The following is a 17,862-nucleotide window of genomic DNA, read 5'->3' as shown; positions in this document are numbered from 1 at the left end:
TCTCGCTTTGTATTTATTGTGTAATTTACGGTTCTACCTTCCTCGAACTATTTCCAAGTGTTACGCTTGAACAGTGAAGTCCTTCGCCACTTGAAGGGAAAATGAAGTCGGTTTTTCCATTGCTACGGGGGCTAGAAAAAGATATTTTGCAATCGGATTAAGAGTTGAGTTGCCGATCAAGTTAAGCTATACCCAGAGGAGCTGAGAACTAGGTTAGACTATATTACGTCTGGATTCAGACGTGTACGTCCTGAATCCACATATTAACACACTTCGTTCTGGTAGCTAGCCAGTATTTGAAGGCTAAGGCACTGAACGTGAAACACAAAAAGCAATCTATAAGTGACGTCGCATCGCTTACATTGACGGGCCCCGTTCTGTGGCTGTCAGAAGCCGATTTCCTTTAAGCAATGTGTAGCTGTTTAGCTAACGAAGAAGGTACCTACAGATGATTTCTGCTAAGAATTGATCTACCAAGAATATTTACCGCTAGTTGCTTCACGTATTTACCATAAAAAAATACTTTTGTGTGTCTTAGAGTTAAATCATTCGTTGTTTTTGCCCGAAGACACGCTCATATCTGTAATACTAAGAAATAGGTTCGAAACCAAAAAAACGTCGGATCAAGCTCCATTATATGGCAAATATGTATACATTTTGTCCTTATATTAATTTCTTTTGCTGCTGCTGCTGCTGCTCTGCTCTCATAAGATGTCGTTCGGGCTTACTTAGGCTTACGGGCTTACTCACTTAAGCTCAGGTTAGCTGTTACTACGCTCTATTTACGTAAAACTCGTTCTAGTGTACTGTTATAAAGATCTGTTTGTTATAAAGGTTTAAATCCTTAACAAGATTCCTTAATTCGGTTTTTAATAGGTCTTGAAGTCTGGAGCGAAGATTCTATCGAAGTGTCAGTACTTCTGTAGCACAAATGCATTTGCTTGAAACATTTTTATTACGTTTGCCAGTTGCCTTAGGTATTTATAGCATAACTATAAACATGTCCTTATGGTTACTTCTCTTAGGTACAATTCTAAAAATCAGAATAACAACTTTAAAAAGTCGAAGAAAGATCACTTTTGTGATCGAAACTATTCATCGAAAATCTATCAACTAGAAACACGCGCTTTAAAACTGGTAGTGAGACTCGCCATTTCCACTGTAAAAATATCCGTGGAAGTCAGAATTAGATCATACGGAAATGGTTATCTTAATCTTTGAATATTTATCGTTTATCTCAGACAAGTTTCTGTAAAAAAAAAATGAAATGCTTTTTCTCTAATCGGCTTTCGTCTGCTTTCGCATACCCGGCAATAGTATAGAGCACTTACGATTCGGTGTATTGTACAAGACGTCGCCGCGTCAACAGCGTCCTTTTCTGTTTGAGATCATTCTCGTTTAGCAGCGAAGGCTACAACGGATCAATATTGCTTCTTGTAAATTGCTTCGTTCATTACTGACAAATCATATTCTTATCTACGTGTCTTAGACCATGGAATGTAAATGGGACAACTGCTATATTACGAAAAGTTCTTATAGACGTAATGTAGTTGTTGTATGAGACAAAGTGCATTTTCTCTTTTGCCTTACGATTTGTTTTTATCATAGTTATAGTCAATTGACGTCACGCACAATTAAATTATAAAAAGCTTGCTATTGAAGTTTTATTACGAAATAATATTAGAATAATATTAGACATTCGTCGTATAATATCGTTCGTTATCGTATTTGCGCCCTGTCGCATTATCCACAAAGATGGTGCACTCTGAAGCCCCCTTACGTTTGCAGCCACAGTTTGAGGCCAGCAAGGTACGCAGTGGTCAAACAGAATGAAGTAATCAAAACAATGAAGAGAGCAAATACGGTATGGGTTAGGTCGAGAATAAGCAGTTTACGAGAAGTACATCTAGGAAATTTCACCGTTGGATATATATGTGCTATGGTATCCAGCCTGGTGATGGTCCAGGTCATATAATCGCTTTTGGCGTTTGTCATTAAACATAACTCCATATGGAAAGTGCTCAAAACCTTTTTAAGTGCTACCATGTTAACGCAATTAGCATGTGGTAGAAATTCAAAATGCACGCATTACTAACCCTTCCAGCCCGATCAACTCTATTGAAGATGTTCTTCCAATAGGCGTACCATGTTCTTGGTGTTTGTGCTTACTTCCCTGTTGCTGCGGCTGATGTCCTTTGCCTTTGTCGTGCCTGTTATCTTCAGACTCCCTGTTCAAATATATCATCGTCCTCGGAGACACTTCCGGCCCGATGTCGCCCACTTTTTTAGAGTTGGTTAGTTTTTCCTCAGCTAAGCGACCACTGCGTGTGTGTATTTTACGGCTCTCGTTTCTTCGAGTCTTAACACTGCGAAGAGCTACGTGCAGAGCTTCTGGCGTGACGTCTTTGCTGTTGATGTTCTGTTGAAGGGTCACATTTCGCGATCGCCTTTCGAGAATCACGGAACAGTGTGCGGTTTCAGGAATTTTTAAATCTGCAGTGCTCTTTATAGATGATCGCTGTGGCCGTGGAAAGGATTGTCCGGAAGTACTTTGCGACGCGCGCTTCTTAAAAATTTCTTCAACGTACGCCGACGCCCGATCTGACCATAGCGATATGCTTCGCTGCACCTTTGATTGTTGCTTCAATTGCTTACGACGTTGGCGTTTCTTAAGCATCTCCTGGAACCGCTTCTGGGAGGGACCGTGGTACGAGAAAAGCAGAGGCCCGATCGCGGGTCCACTGCTGCCGTTATTCGAACAGCACTGATGTGTCTTATAGTCCGCTGAGTGACTTTTGCCAAATGTGGTCTGAGATGGCCGCGTAACTCCATAGCGAACCGACTTAGCATCTGCTGTGATCATCCTACGTGCAGAATTGCGTAGGTGATAATTCTGGTGTTCTTCGTAGGACGCTCCTGGCTCTTCCAATCAGTATCTTCCTCTTAATCTTAGCAAGTGCTTAATAAACCGTTGGCACCAAATATTATGAAATAGTTTCCTCGGTTAAAATCAGCACTTCCATCTCGTGGTTACCTCAAATCGATCAAAACACGTTGCCTAAAAATATCCATACAAACGGCAAACTTGTGACACACTAAATGAACACCACAATATAACACGTAATTTACGAGTGAATTTAGATTTCGTAGCGTCGTACTCTGTCGCCCTGCTATTCCACGCAGTGCTCTCAAAAATTCAATCCCTCACGCGCTCCTACACAGGCCGGCTGGACGGAAGCCGCTGTCACGGCCTCTGCCGGCAGGTCTTTGTCCAGTAGAACGCCACCTTCAGTTCAAATAAACAGACACGTTGGCAGAGAACGTACCTCCATGATCACAACCTTAACTCTGTTCCGTCGCTTAGCAAACGAACTTTGAACTCGACTAGATTTGTTTTTAATCTCCCTCCGTATTTCTCTATGGCTCAGGATGTTTGCTTTTGCCCTTCCCCTTGTGGTGTTTGCTATTTTATTATTTCCGTTACAGTTCAATTGTCAATAAAGCTACTAGATACAACAGTTACGAACAATCATCCGCTTCTGTCTGCTTCTTAGTCAGAGTGACGGAGACCTCAAGAAGTAGGTCGAGAGATGGCAGCCAACCAACGGGTCTAGCATCATTCGCTCATCCAGCGCAGTGGCAAACGATTGCCTTGGCCCCCTTCTCTCTTCCTCAGGCGGTAGTAGCTGTAGAAGCAGTAACTTTCGCTCTCCCCCTTTCTTTACCGTTGTGTCTCCTATAAGGCCTCTAACTTGGTCAACTTCTCCGTTTGCGTCGACGGAAGTCGATGTGTCTGACTGGGTGCATATCTGTGCCTATGTGTTGCTAGCTAAGTCGATCAGCCGGACTGTCGGTTGGGAGAGTTGCAGGAAGTTGAAAGTAGCAGCGGGACGAACTGGTAATGGAAATAGCGGGTCTCTAATAGGAGGAAGTTTTCTAGCTGCGGTTATTTTGTTCCATAACTTTGAAGCAGCGTGGTAGCACGACGAGGCTTACAGAGGCCTGCAAGCACGTATTAGCAACAGCACCACCGCAACGGCGTAATAAGGACGATATGAAAGAGGATTGACATCTCCGTAAGGGGACCTGGCAGAGCTTGTCATTTGCTTGCTCGCTTCGTCGTTCGCTCTATTGGGTTGCAGTTCTCCACTCTCGCTTCGCTATAGGTTGAGAAGGGAACGACGAAACAATGGCAAGAACGAGCTACTAAGGCTGTTTGGGATGCGCCGCCTTGGACGGGGCTGCTGCTGTTGACGGAGCCAGTGGCCAAGTCGACCTGCCGCCCCCTTTGGGCTGATGATCGACCGTCAATCGATGCAGACTGCAGCATTATAGTCTTAATCCGGCTGGATGACGACAGCAGCGACAACGGGAGCTAGGCTTCTGCCATCACTACAATACGCACTCCGTCTCTTGCTTCTTATTCACATTTTTGCCCTTCGCTGCCTCGTCCTCTAAGGCTAGACCCCATCTTAACTCTCGGAACAAGCAGACAGCCTCGCTTATTTTTCCGCTATTGTAATGGAGCACGTATCGTCCAGTTCGTTGGACGTCCTTGAAAGGAGGGACGCCATATGGGGCGCGGACAGTAAAATTTACACACTATTCGATGCATCGGGTTACGCAGATAAACAGTGTCCAAGTTGGTTAAATATACATTTTTTTTTTCTATGTAAACGTATGACTACTCAAGACGCCTGAAATAGATAACACATGCATTATTTGGTCAACTTTGCTGATGACGAAGCATGAATGGACGGCCGCAAAACTCACGACCGGACAAACGCTTAACCATAATACCATTGTTGCAGTAGAAACGATGGCTTTGGCCTTTTTGATGCAACCCAAGGGGGCCATTGTGGCGATTGCAATGGTTGTAAATTTTGCTGGTGTTCCGTCCACAGCGACGCAGGTTACACGCTAAGAATTATCGAAGAAAATTTCGGTTAAACAGCATGGGACAGAGATAGATTGTCATCTATAACTAGATAAGTACCGCCAAATTCACGTAATATACGTCTGCTACAGTTTATCATAGGATGCTGGTCGTAGCACTAGTACTGAACCTGGTTATTTCGCTGTTGAACGCTCACTATAATTGTTGTTGAACTAAATGATATGTACAATTTGACCGGCAGTAGTAGATATTGGACTCCCCGTTCAACTACTGTTCTCTACACAGCTGAATTTTTTGTCAAGAACATGTCTGGCCTAAATAGAATTGTAAAGGAGGCCCGCGCATTGATCGTCGATATTTGGTCGATCAACGCATCATTGTTCACTCAATATCCGGCCTCAATACAGCTACCGCTGCAAAACTAGTATTTCTATATATTACATAATATGAGTTATGCTGCTATGGTGAACAGTTGTTTAAAGCTAAACAGTAATTGGGGTACGCGTAGTCGAATCTTCGTTGGCGTTCAGAGCTGACTCCGTGCGTGCCGTATCTGTCGATTCGCTTCTAACCTCCCCCGCCAGTGACTTGTTGATTGAACAGGCTTAATATTTAGGCGCCTCTGTCATTAGCCCTAATAGATGCTGTCCGCTAGTCACGTACAAGTAGTCTTGCTGCCAAAGGATCCCTCGTATCACTCTAGACATAAAAAAGAAGTTTTTTAATATATTCATTTATATATAGCAGAGACGGCAATGATGCTCGGTCGCGCAAGCTTTTTCGTACACTGACACGAGGCGGAAAGCTTAACGAGGAAGCAATCGAATCCGCCTATTGTATTATGTTGTCAGAAAGTAGAACGCCTATAGATGATGCAGTCCGTGACCGAATTGCATAAACGTCCATCGCTTCTTAAAGACGGGGAGAAGTCGATGAAGGTGAGTCACGAAGGAGAGGCTGGTCAATGCACCTGGCCGCATAAGCTGGCTTTTGGATTTCTTCAACTGCATGAGTGATCAAAAAAACAATCTTTCATAACTTCGAGCAGAAGTTATCCCACGATTTAGGAGTTGAATTGGTAGCAGATCAGTAAAGGCCATATAATTCAATTAACATCTATAATAATATGTTCGGCCTAAATAAATGAAGCTATATATTATGGAAACTGTTCAATCGTGGCATTGCTCTACCCGAATACGTGTCAGATGATTTTTCAGTAAAAAATAGAAATAAACTATCCAGTGAATGTAGTACTGCATTCGACTACCGGCGTTTCCTTATACATAAAACAACATGAGGGAGAGCGCAGACAAGATGTACAGTCAACAGGTAAGAAAATTGACATTGAACTTTTGCGTAACTTCATACTTAGTGCGCTGCACAGCTGAAACGGGAGAACTAAATTTGCACACTGTGAAAATCAGAGATTAATTTACTGAGCAGAAGGCCATTCAGAACGCCTATTTGTTGGGTAGGTCTCCTGAGATTTCCAAGACGTTTACAAAGAGTTCCTTATCAGAAAGATCAGAGCGCTTCCATAGAACTACAGACGTGATTTGAAGGTCTGGCTATGACAGGAGTAGTACTTGTACTTATCTGGCCGAAACTGCTCAACTGGGAATACATAGGATGCTTATTTCCAGCATCATAAATTTGCTACGATAACTCATTTAATAGTGCCATAACCTCCTAGCCAAACCTTAATGATTGCAAAAACTTGGTACACAACGTGTACCCTTTAACTAACTGTGCAGGCTTCTGTTCGGAAAAAACGAAAAGTAACACCATACTCAAAGGCTGCCTTTGCAAGGAGCTCTGCCAGGATACAAGCTATTTACGTTCGTATATTCTAAAGCAGTTTCGATCATCTTCCGGCTAGCGTATGTACTGCTGTGTTATCAAGCCCGCACTGTAACAAATCGCTTGCTGACTAAAAACGTGTAGTGAAATAAACGAGATAATAAAGCGCGTGCTTTGTTCAGTGTGAACATGTTTGTTACTCTTGTTTCACGGCGTCTGCTGTACCCTGGTTTCCTTAATTACGTCTCTCAATAAATCCATTCTATGTATAAACTGTTTTTGATTCAACTGTCGTACGAATATACGTACTCATATTGAATGGGTCCATGCCTACAGCAATCACGGCAATTTTCTAAAACTTGCATCATCAGCCTCATCGTGATCAGATCCTAAAGTTGCGAGTCTCATCAATTTTTTCATCTACACACAATTGAACTTTTCAGTTCGAACATATTTATAGTAAACGTGACGTCATTTCGTAGCAAGACGCATGGTAACCGAAAGGTAGCTGTCTCAGTTTTCGAAAAAATATTACGCGGTTCGCTCATGATCAGGCCAGTGATTCCCGAGTTAGCGGATAGATGCTACCTGAAATACAATCATATCAGGGTAAATAATCTTGCGCTCAATATGATTAGAGAGAAGGGAACTTACGTTTGCCCCTACGTTCGAATAGCACGAATTATGTCAATTTGAGTATCTTTTATTATTATCATCATCAAGGATCCTTAGTAGTATTTGAGTGTACGTGCTAAGTTAGGCCCATTCGTAAGGCATAAAATCTGACAGTTTCGCGTGTAGCGCCAAGAAGCACACTGCGTAAGATTATTTACTACCCGTTAAGAACTTGTCAAAACTATGAAAGCAAACAGACATCGTAGCAGAATTAACAGAAATACGCATCTATGCACACAAATGAGCAAAACAAACGAGCAAACAGAGTAACCTTTGTTTTTTTGGGCCGTTCGTTGTCTACGTACGCAAAGTAGGACATTTGTCAATGATTATAACCTATAGCCTAGCTAGAGACTCAAGAAGCACTTCTTCGTTTTTTTTTTGGCGCTATAATAAGTCGGAATAACTTCCCACACTTGGCCAGGAAGAGTAATCAGTTTAGCCTAAGAGGCTCGTTATCGTATCGTTGTTATGATTATTTTAATACAATAACAAATGAAAATGTTGTTGAATTGTTTCGTTGACATGGTGAACAGCCAGCAGATTTTGTCAAAGGCCCAGAAACCGCTTTTTAGTGATATGATAAACAAAGGCTGCGCAATCCTTACGTGGACTTATAACGGATTGACAAAATTAAAAAATAAAAAGGACATAATCACTGTTGATGTTAAGCCAAACTTTGCCGATATACAATGAGACAGCGTTTCACACTATATATCAACATACTGTTTAGCAAAAAAGGAAGAGAATCTACTATTGAAAAGAAGACTTCTTTTCTTGGTGGTTCTAAAAAGCGTCTCTCGTTTATCTCTATGGCAACGCTGGTAGCGACGTGCTTTGGCTTCATTTTTTTTTCATTAAAGAAGTGCTCTTCTTTAAGCACAGGGAACAACTACCAAATGATACATCGGCTCGGATTACTCAGAGTATCTGCACGATAAATCGAATTTAATGCACGGTCGAACTACACGAAAGTTATACTCAGGACAAGCTTAAGCATAACGTGCTATTCAATTCTATGTTGACTTCTTGACCACGTGAAAATACATCCTAAAATCATTGTCTTAATTTCTTTTTTTGCGCACATCTCCGAGAATTGGCTTTTCAAGAGATCGTAATTAAACCATATGTTTAGCCTAAGCATGCTTGGGTAGCTACCATGCGACTAGGGTATTAAGCGGATCCAGGATGGTTGTACTTTTGTACAACGTATTTGTTCTGTTTTCTGAAGAATGCTTGAAATAACTAAATCGCTGGGCAGTTTCTACAGAGATATAAAGTTTCCCATAACAGGCTATCTTATGGAACGGGGCGTAGATGAGCAACGAAAGGACAATAGCGGCTTAGTCGGAGCTCCGCCTCAACCAGACAAGTCATTTCTTAACTCGGTCCTGGTATTTTTCCAACATGGACGTCCTATAACGACTATATTTCTACATTTAACGTTATTTCATTAGACAGCTCTTTACATCGGCCTATATATAAATACATTTAAGCGCGATAGTACGTCAACTCGCTCATAACAATGACAATCAATATTTTTCCATGCAAAGAATAAAGTAAAAATAAACTTGAATAGTGCCCTTCCTTAAAGTAGTAGGCATAAAATAATTCAGACTAGTAACACACAGCTGGCCACTGCTGTTTCTTGTACGTTTGTGGATGTAATGATCATCAACGTGCAGAGAGATGAATAACTTAACTTACCTTCAAATTTGTGCAATTGGTAGAAGTTCTCGTTCTCAGGCTTTTGCGAAATGGACTTCACGATTATATCTAGGCATTAGGACAACAGACGAAAGGCTAGCACTCATGTAATTAATTTGCCTGCTGATCTAGAAATTCTCCAACCTTACACTGTCTACGTGAATACTATACAAGTCGATTAATGGACTCTTTAGATTGGACTCTTAAGATTCAGAGAAGCAACACCTATTTACCGTTTGGCGGGTAACGGGCCATTATTTGTACCGAAACATTATTTTATCCCTAGATAACTTAGGAGCCTTAGTCAATCCTAGCCAATAGACAAATTTAAAAGCTTTTTGGCCGACAGTCGACCATCTACAGCTATATCAAACACGTGCACATCTGTGTGTGTGTGTCATTTTCAAGCCGAGAAAAACGCAGCTGAGGATAGCTACCGTTAAGCTCATTAAGGGTAACTCGTATTCAGGCGGCTTTCGTGGTCAGATGGAATTAGACTTAGATGGAAGGAATGACAGAAACGAATTATAGTCTCCACTAAAATGTCATAGATAAACTTCTGTGTTTAAAGGTGTAGGGAACGCATGACGGGTCCTTGCATCGAATCCTCTCATTAGCCAGTTGGAAAAATAATGGAATTGCACGCTGTCACGTCTGACATAGAAATGCGGGTACATACTTAGACTTTCAGACAAGACTGGAATAGCTTTAACGCACTGGTATTATCTCGCTAAATCGATCCCAAAAGCGTATATCACCATCAAAGGAGCGGTTTTGCTCGTGAATTTGAAACAGATACAGGTAGGTGTGCTTGTAAAGATGGCCGGATCTCTTACAGGTAGCTACAGGCATTAGGATGCTATTACTAACATAAGCTCATCCTCGACTTAGGTTCTGGCAGCGTAGCTAAATATGTGACTCACTCACCTAGGCAACGCAATACTTCTGACCAAACTACGGAACGCTGCCTATCAAAAGGTACTGATATCGACAAGAAGTAATCTTACTAGTAAAAGAAATAACAGATCACTGCTCGGTTTGTTGTTATATATATGCAGGAGTTATTTCTTTATTTCCTGGGAAGGTGTGCCGTATCAGTTATGCGTGATTCATTGGTCCCTTTACGCCCCAAACGTACTGCACGGCGGACAGCAGAGTATATCAGTGTACACAGAGGGAAACGAGGCACCCGTAAGGCAATTGATACGTATGTTGAAGCATCTGACCGAACGCAGTAAGTAAACAAGTGAACGAAGGGTATTGAAGTGGGACCTACGCTATTAGAAAACGCTTTGTGGCTTCAAGGCAAACTTGCTGAAGCGAACTGTATTATAAATAGGTATACGGCCTTAGGAAGGCAACCAGAGAAGGGTGTAATTCATATTATCTGCCCCTTCAGGCGTTTCGTGCAGACACATCACACATCGTAATGTGTATTGATTTAGTTCACTTGGACGCATACACGCCGGACAAAGCCATACGAGAAAGAAGTTGAGTGACCATACAACAGGCTAGATCGATGTTGTATTCTCCAGTGTTAAGTGATACACATGCATATTGTGCTTCTTACTTACTCATATTAGAAACAGTAACTTCGGGACGAAATATAGACGGCTTTCATCTAATTAGCAACATGTTCACAGGCGTCATGAAACGACATTAGGGAGATATTAGCTCAAACGTTCACATTTTTTGGCCTATGGTAAATTGTTAAAGCTCTAAAGAAGGTAGACGGACTAGTCAAGGCCCAATGTTGATGTGTACTTATTAAACGCGCATTATTTAGTAGCAGTGCACAACTCATTTAAATAATGCGCTTATGCTTTTTTCTATTGATTTCACCAGACGATGTCCTGCTCGAGGCAGTGCGTACCTACAGACATGCGTAACGGAGCATCGAACCACTAAGTTCTTACTCATTTTTATTAAACGGCGATTTTTTTAGGCACTTAGTTCGGGCCACGGTAAAATACCAATCAACAGACGCTGCCATTAATCTGTTTGCTGTTAATATCAAGTAAAATCTTGTGCCTTTAGTGTGCTGTACATCTCAACCTCGATGCGTACGAGATTTAGGTCAGACTATTTGGTCACTATCTTGCTGCGTAGCTGCGCCCTATTAACGAAGCCGCTATGTCCCTATGATACAGAGAAAAAAGTCTTTTGGCATATTTTTTTTTCGTTGTCAATGGAAAACGAAACATTTTATTGAGGCTCTTCTGTTTTGCTTATTTATCCGCCGTTTTTAGCATTCAGCTTCCATAGTTTGCTTGAACTTAATGTAATTAACCTAGAGCAACTAATTACCACATAAGTTCCCTTATCATACAAAATTAGAAAAGGTGTGTAGGTTTCGCGTAACTTGGCAATAGAGGCTCCAACTTTTCATTAAATTTCATGTTCCGCGCTTATTCTCCGCTCTTGTTTCTAGTATTAAATTGCAGTTCGAACCAACGAGCACCAAGACAGCGAGAATGAGAAGCCCTCTACTGCTGAAAAATATCATCGTATAACTAGAAAATGTGCTTCAAGTTACTTCTTAGGAAACCTTTTTACTAGCCAATATGCGCATTATGTGAGCTGACGCAATTTTATATTGCCGCTTGAGACAGAAAGGGCAGAAACTCTTGCATTCGGTGTATAAATACGGTTTTTTAAAGGGTTTCTATGAATAGAGTTCACCACGATCAAAGGCTATCCTTTTGATTAAACGCAACTTACGGTTAACACAACGGAAGCCAACATGCTTTTAGGCATCTCTAGGAATGATTTAGGCCAAACGTGCCCGATGCATTGCACAGAGTAAATTTTTGTTTCAATCTAAGTAAAGTACGTGTCTTCACATACGGATTGCGGACAATATTGAGAGCGTAGCGATGGCTGAGCGGGCCAGATACGTTTGTAGGAAGTTCGCAGATAACATATTAAGCAATATACGCGGTTTCCGGCTCTGCTATTAATGGTCTTTGGGGTTTCCTTCCCCAACCGTTTTTACCTGACCCGGTTAACAAAAAAAAACAAACAAATCCATAGAAAATATATGTGAAAATCCTTCTCCCTTAAACCGCATACATAGTTTTACATATGCTTATAGGTAAAAATAATTTTGAATACCGCAACGCTCTATTTTGGCTTTTTGTAATTCAGCATACCGACAATCGTAACACGAAGGGGATTTCTCTGCTTGAAGACATGGCGTCTTACTCAAGCGACAATTGGCCGTGTCTTCGTCGTACCTCGAGTAGTTATCTCATCTATATTCTGTGTAATAGACGATCTTGCTAGCACACGGAAAGTTTTTATCCGGCCAACAAATTAAAAATCACAAATTCGATCAAATTTCAAACCAGCGTATATCTAGCAGTAGCATCTTCAAAGTGGACTTTAAAGTAAACATGTCTATTTCCTAGATAGTGACTACGACATCTATTGAATACCCTAGCTAATTAACAAAATAGACTGAAGACCATATTTATTTAACAAACGGATAATCTTAACACTGTTCACGTATCTAACTTATGTTACGTTTGTTATCTTTTCTATTTTTAAAGTAGAATTGAGTTATTTTCCAGCAATTTGTTTGGTGGATCACTGTATTGAGTTTTTATATATTATCTAGAATTGTTCTTATTTCATTTCATCAATTTAATGTCTTAACTTTAAGAATATTGAAATTATTGCTTTTGATAACTTGTATGTATCGGAAAAACTTTGTAATCTGGACAAAATGGTGGCAACAGATGGTGTAATGAAGAAAATACTCTCAACAATGATTAGGTTAGTAGAAGCAAATCATAGAAACAGAAACAAAGTTACTCGGACCCAATAATTTATCTAAAAGCGCAATGCAATTAATTTACTGTTCACTTGGTAAGGGTAAGTACGCGTATTTAGCCCCTTAAGATAACATGCTGCTAAGACAAAAGTCGTTTACCGATATATGGTTATCTTTATGTAATTTACCAAACCCCGTGTGTCCATAACTGAAAACCGTTTGGTCTCCAAAAGGACAATCGGGGGTTCTTACCGTACTCAGAAACGTCGAGTACTTCAGAAGACAAACAATCGATTAGATTTTCCGTGTTCACCCTAAATAAAATAGGGATTCTAACTTAATTCATTTCACATAGATGTAGTAAGCTGTTCAAAGCACTAGACGGGAGAAATGCCCCGCATCATATGATAAAGTAGTTCTGTTTTCAGTGAGCGTTATATCCATTAAGTAGCCACACTTTCACAAAGTGCAATACAATTATACTGTATAAAAAAAAAAAAATATTTCAAGCTTTACGTTCGATACTGCCCGAAGTGCCTTTCAGAATTCGGTACATTATCGTGTGTGAGGCTGATGAATAAGCTGTTTCAGGTTTTTGTTTTTACAAACATTGAGAATTTCAATAAATACACACAAGTGGGCGAGAATCTTATATAATACAATAATATCCACAGGGATGATGATTTCCATTTTTTACTATGATTATTTCTTTACTTCTAACGTCAGTAAGAATAGCCTCGAACCCTACCAGTAACTTAAAATATTCAGTATGTTTTACTTCGCCATTGCTCCATAATAGAGTGCGACGGATCGTCACTGACTAGAAATTTTCTTTTGAAATCGAGCACTAATATCGTACTCTTCTTTTGCTTAGCTCAATTAGATAAACCATTCTGATAATCATAGCCTCTATCTTTGTTTTCTAGGATAGGATGGCTCGGAATTATCAACTTCAGTCAAACGTAGTGTTAGAACAATGTTTGTAACAAATAATGTGAGACTGTGAAATATGATTTTAAAAAAATCTGCGCGTTACAATTATCTGATTATAATTAATAATATTATTTTAACTACGGCTTAAAACTGTGGTACCTTAAAACCTTTGAATACAATACATTTATGTAACATGCCTTCTAAAAATCTGTACCACAATGACGTGAACACCTAGATGATTAGTTAAATCCAGATTGATTTTTTAACTTACTTATATCTTACACAGTATAAGAGATAAGTAATATCTCTTATATATATACTTATATACTGTATAAGTAATATACAGTATAAGAGATTTGGTAAATTGTACCACAGTCTGTCAATCAGTCCTGCATTCGTGCCAACTTTATAACAGTAAAATGGGAATGGACCTTAAAATATTTAAGCCATACAAAGAGCATTTACTTACAAAAATAAATACATGTAATTTTACTGGTTACAAAATGTTCGGTTACCGCATGTACGTTCTAAGTTGGAATACTTCCTGATCAATTTGAGACTTTAATTAGTGAACATAAAGCTATAAATTAAATTTTCTTTAGGTAGAGGCTCAGAGAACGTGGTATTCTTCTATATTTCCTCCCCTTCGCCTTCTCAGTCAAGGCAGTAATTTTCACGCGTATTGTTAAAATAATTGGGTCGTATCCATAGAAAAAAAACACTGTTACACTTAAATGATTGTAGCATAGCACCAAAACTGAGCTTCAATGACAACTAAGTAGTTTGTGGTAAAAAAATGCTCTTACAGAGTCCTATTATTGCGAATAATTGCATTGTATTCTATAAAAAAAAAAAAAAAAAAAAAAACGTTTGCCCAGTTAGAACTAGCTGCCCAATAGTCGATGTAGAATAAAAGGTTTCATCTTTCCTTTCGTGAGAAAAATGTCGTCACCGAAATTTTTGTGAAAATGCCATGAGCATGACGTGTTTTGCCAACTGATGTCTTGTTACTCTATGAACATTGATCCTACTTCTTCCGCTTCAAAATCTATACACTTTACTATTAACTTTCATTTTACATATTTTAGACCAAATATAATCCGTATAATTTCAATGCACAATGCTGTTTAACTTCACTTAACAACCCATTTTCTTTTCTAACTGTTCATCATCTAGGTGCTAGCAAGACTGAAAGGAATCTGGTAAATAACGACACGAGTAGGTTGTTACATATCACATCAATCGGTCATCACTTTAATTACGTTATCTGCTTGCACAGATTAAGGCCTATGTACAGAAGAAAAAAATGTCTCCTGCCGAGGGCGCTAGTGACCCTGCAGCTCTATAGACGACTTTATAGACTACTTGACTTGTGTTGGGTTGCCCCGAGGCACCTATATACATTTACAGTAGGTAAATAGGAGGTTGAACTTCCCTAGTTCACATGATGCTCTAGGATCAACTAGGGTTAGTCAAACATGTCGTTGCTGAAGTGCTTTTTGCTTTCCTCATCGCTATTAGGACTCGTTCTTCGTGACCGAAACAGAAAGAAGATTAGCTAGCAATGGTAGGTGGTGTCCTTCGTTAGTGCTGAACATGTGCCCTCGGTTGTTAAACGCACCCGGACATGTTATTTTCATTTTTGGCTGTAATGAGTCCGATAAGTGTGCTGTACCCCAGCGATTACGCGCGGTCAGCAACTTAGAATAAGGCACCATCAAATCCTCCCTCAGCACCGTCAAATCCTCCAGCGCCTCCGAAACCGGAAGTGTCAAAACCGGCACCAGCAGCGTCGAATCCAGAGAAGTCAGCTCCGGCAGCTGACAGGCCAGGAGAATCACCAAACGAAGAGGCGTCAAAACCTCCCGCCGAAGCGGTGTCCACTCCACTCTCGAAGTCCTGAGCATAGGACAAGGCCGTAAGGGTGGCAAAAACGATAGCGGCGAAGTAGGCCCTCATGTTGATCACTGTTGTTAGCAACCGCTGCTAGTTGATAGCACGAAAGAGATTGTGTGATCGTCGTTGGCTTGTCCAGAGCTTGCGTCCCGATATATATATTCCGTACCCTCACTCATTTGCGGGGTTTGGCCTGTGCCACTGTAAGCCTAGCAGATTTATCATCTTACCACTTCGACTGTTACTGGGTTAGAATTACGCTGTCGACCCTGCTGGACTATCTCCCTCCTTTCCTGCACATTCGACTAACATAAATCCTTCTCGCTCCAGCGTGGAAGCGCGCGCTGTGTGTTTAATGACATAACCCAGTTTCGCGCGCGTAACAGCAGTAAGACCCGGTGGAGGCAACGGCAATGTTAGCGCTGGTAGCCGTCCGATAAACAGCGGCGTAAATCCCAGTCAGTCAGTCAGTTTGTTAGTATATGAAGCATCGCCACCCGAAGCTAACGTCAACAACTGATCGGACCTGGGTCTGGGGCAATTTCGAGCCACGCACGTCGCGACAGATTGTCGCCGGCTACAATATAACGCATTAGACCTTTACCGCTTTAAGACGCTTCTGGACCATCGCTACATATCAACATCCATCGGTTATGACGACAAGGTGCGACTGCGGACGATAACTTTGTCGAACCATTGGTAGATCTATGGTAATCCACGAATATATATATATATATATTTTTTTTTTTTTGCGTTTAACGCTTCCTGGCATTGCGAACCCACTGCAACATCACAACTGGGCATGTTAGTCAGGATAATTTCGAAATAATGTTCAGTGAGTAGGCTTGGCCTGCTGATAAAACATCCATGTAAACCTCATCTCACAGTGGCGTTTAAAAGTTGATCTTTTCTTCTTACGCTGTTCAAATAGGCTGAGCCTGTGAAAATCGTCTCGTCATGTTTTTCAGTGACGAAGATGCCTGTCAATAGATATATGAGACAGTACATTCACAACACACTCGCTGATTACATTATCGCATAAGCCCTGTGCTTGTACTGTGGTGCGAACGACATATCTGAAAACATGTTATAAGCATTCCCATATGGAATGGCGACAGCTGTTTGTTCCTGTAGCAGGTCAAATGTGTGCGTGCGCTTAAAATAATGATACTTCAACATGCCAAGGAATCCAAATCCCGCAGCAGGAATGGACACTAGAAGCAGTTACTAACCGTCCATCTGGTTCTATATAACTGCTAAAAAATTCTGTAGCTAGAAAAAAAAATCTAGAAAAGCATCTGCTGCGAATAGACATGAAGATTCATATTCTGTAAAGCTTCCCTTTCATTTAGTAACGGAGGACGAAACGTACTCGGTGGGATAGCTACTATACGCACTATGAAATATATCGTCCCAGGTTCCACGTCATCCAGTTAAAACGTTTTGCTTTTTTCCGACGTTTATGGCTACAGCTGGGCTGATGCTTGGGCGGCTTCTAAAACTCCTTATGATACGTCGTTGGATACGGAATAGTAGATGAAACGATCACTTTCAACAGCGGCTCATATATGAATTTCAATTTAATTTGGTATTTTCCAAAATGGAAATTTTCGGTGAGGAGAATATGGGGCGTCCATTAATCTACTAAACAGTCCACTTCAACAAGTATTTAACATACTGCGGACCTTATACACGAAGAACTTTTTATTTTTTTTTTTTGTATACGAAGCAGGCTGAACTTTTCAGGTGCGTCCGCCACGCGAAGAGAAATATCTGGTTTAGTCAGGTAGCTTTGAGATCTAGACTGCTAAAATGCATTTTATTTTTATTCATTTTTATACTTCGAAATCACCTAGCCAGAGCTAATTTCGACGAGGTACACGTAAAGTTCATTCGTTTTGAATAAGCCTAATTTTTTAAAGATACTAAACTTCAGATATTTCAATAACTATACGAAAAATTGCTTTTGAGGTAATGTTTTGTTAGATATGTGTATTTTAAATGAGCTTCATTGTAGGCAGTTAGATGGTTATCTACGCGTAGGTAGATCAATTAGAAAGGTTCTATTTTAAGGCTTGAAATTGATTTTTTGCTGCTAGTTTGAGGAGGTGTTACTTTTGTTGAAGTTAGCTCAAATGGACAATGTTTAACTTATTTAGTTCATTCGTGCATAAGTTAA

This window comes from Varroa jacobsoni, unplaced genomic scaffold, assembly GCF_002532875.2.
Source record: "Varroa jacobsoni isolate VJ856 unplaced genomic scaffold, vjacob_1.0 scaffold_1463, whole genome shotgun sequence".
NCBI classification, from domain to species: Eukaryota; Metazoa; Arthropoda; class Arachnida; order Mesostigmata; family Varroidae; genus Varroa; species Varroa jacobsoni.
Note: the sequence above shows the minus strand (reverse complement) of the source record.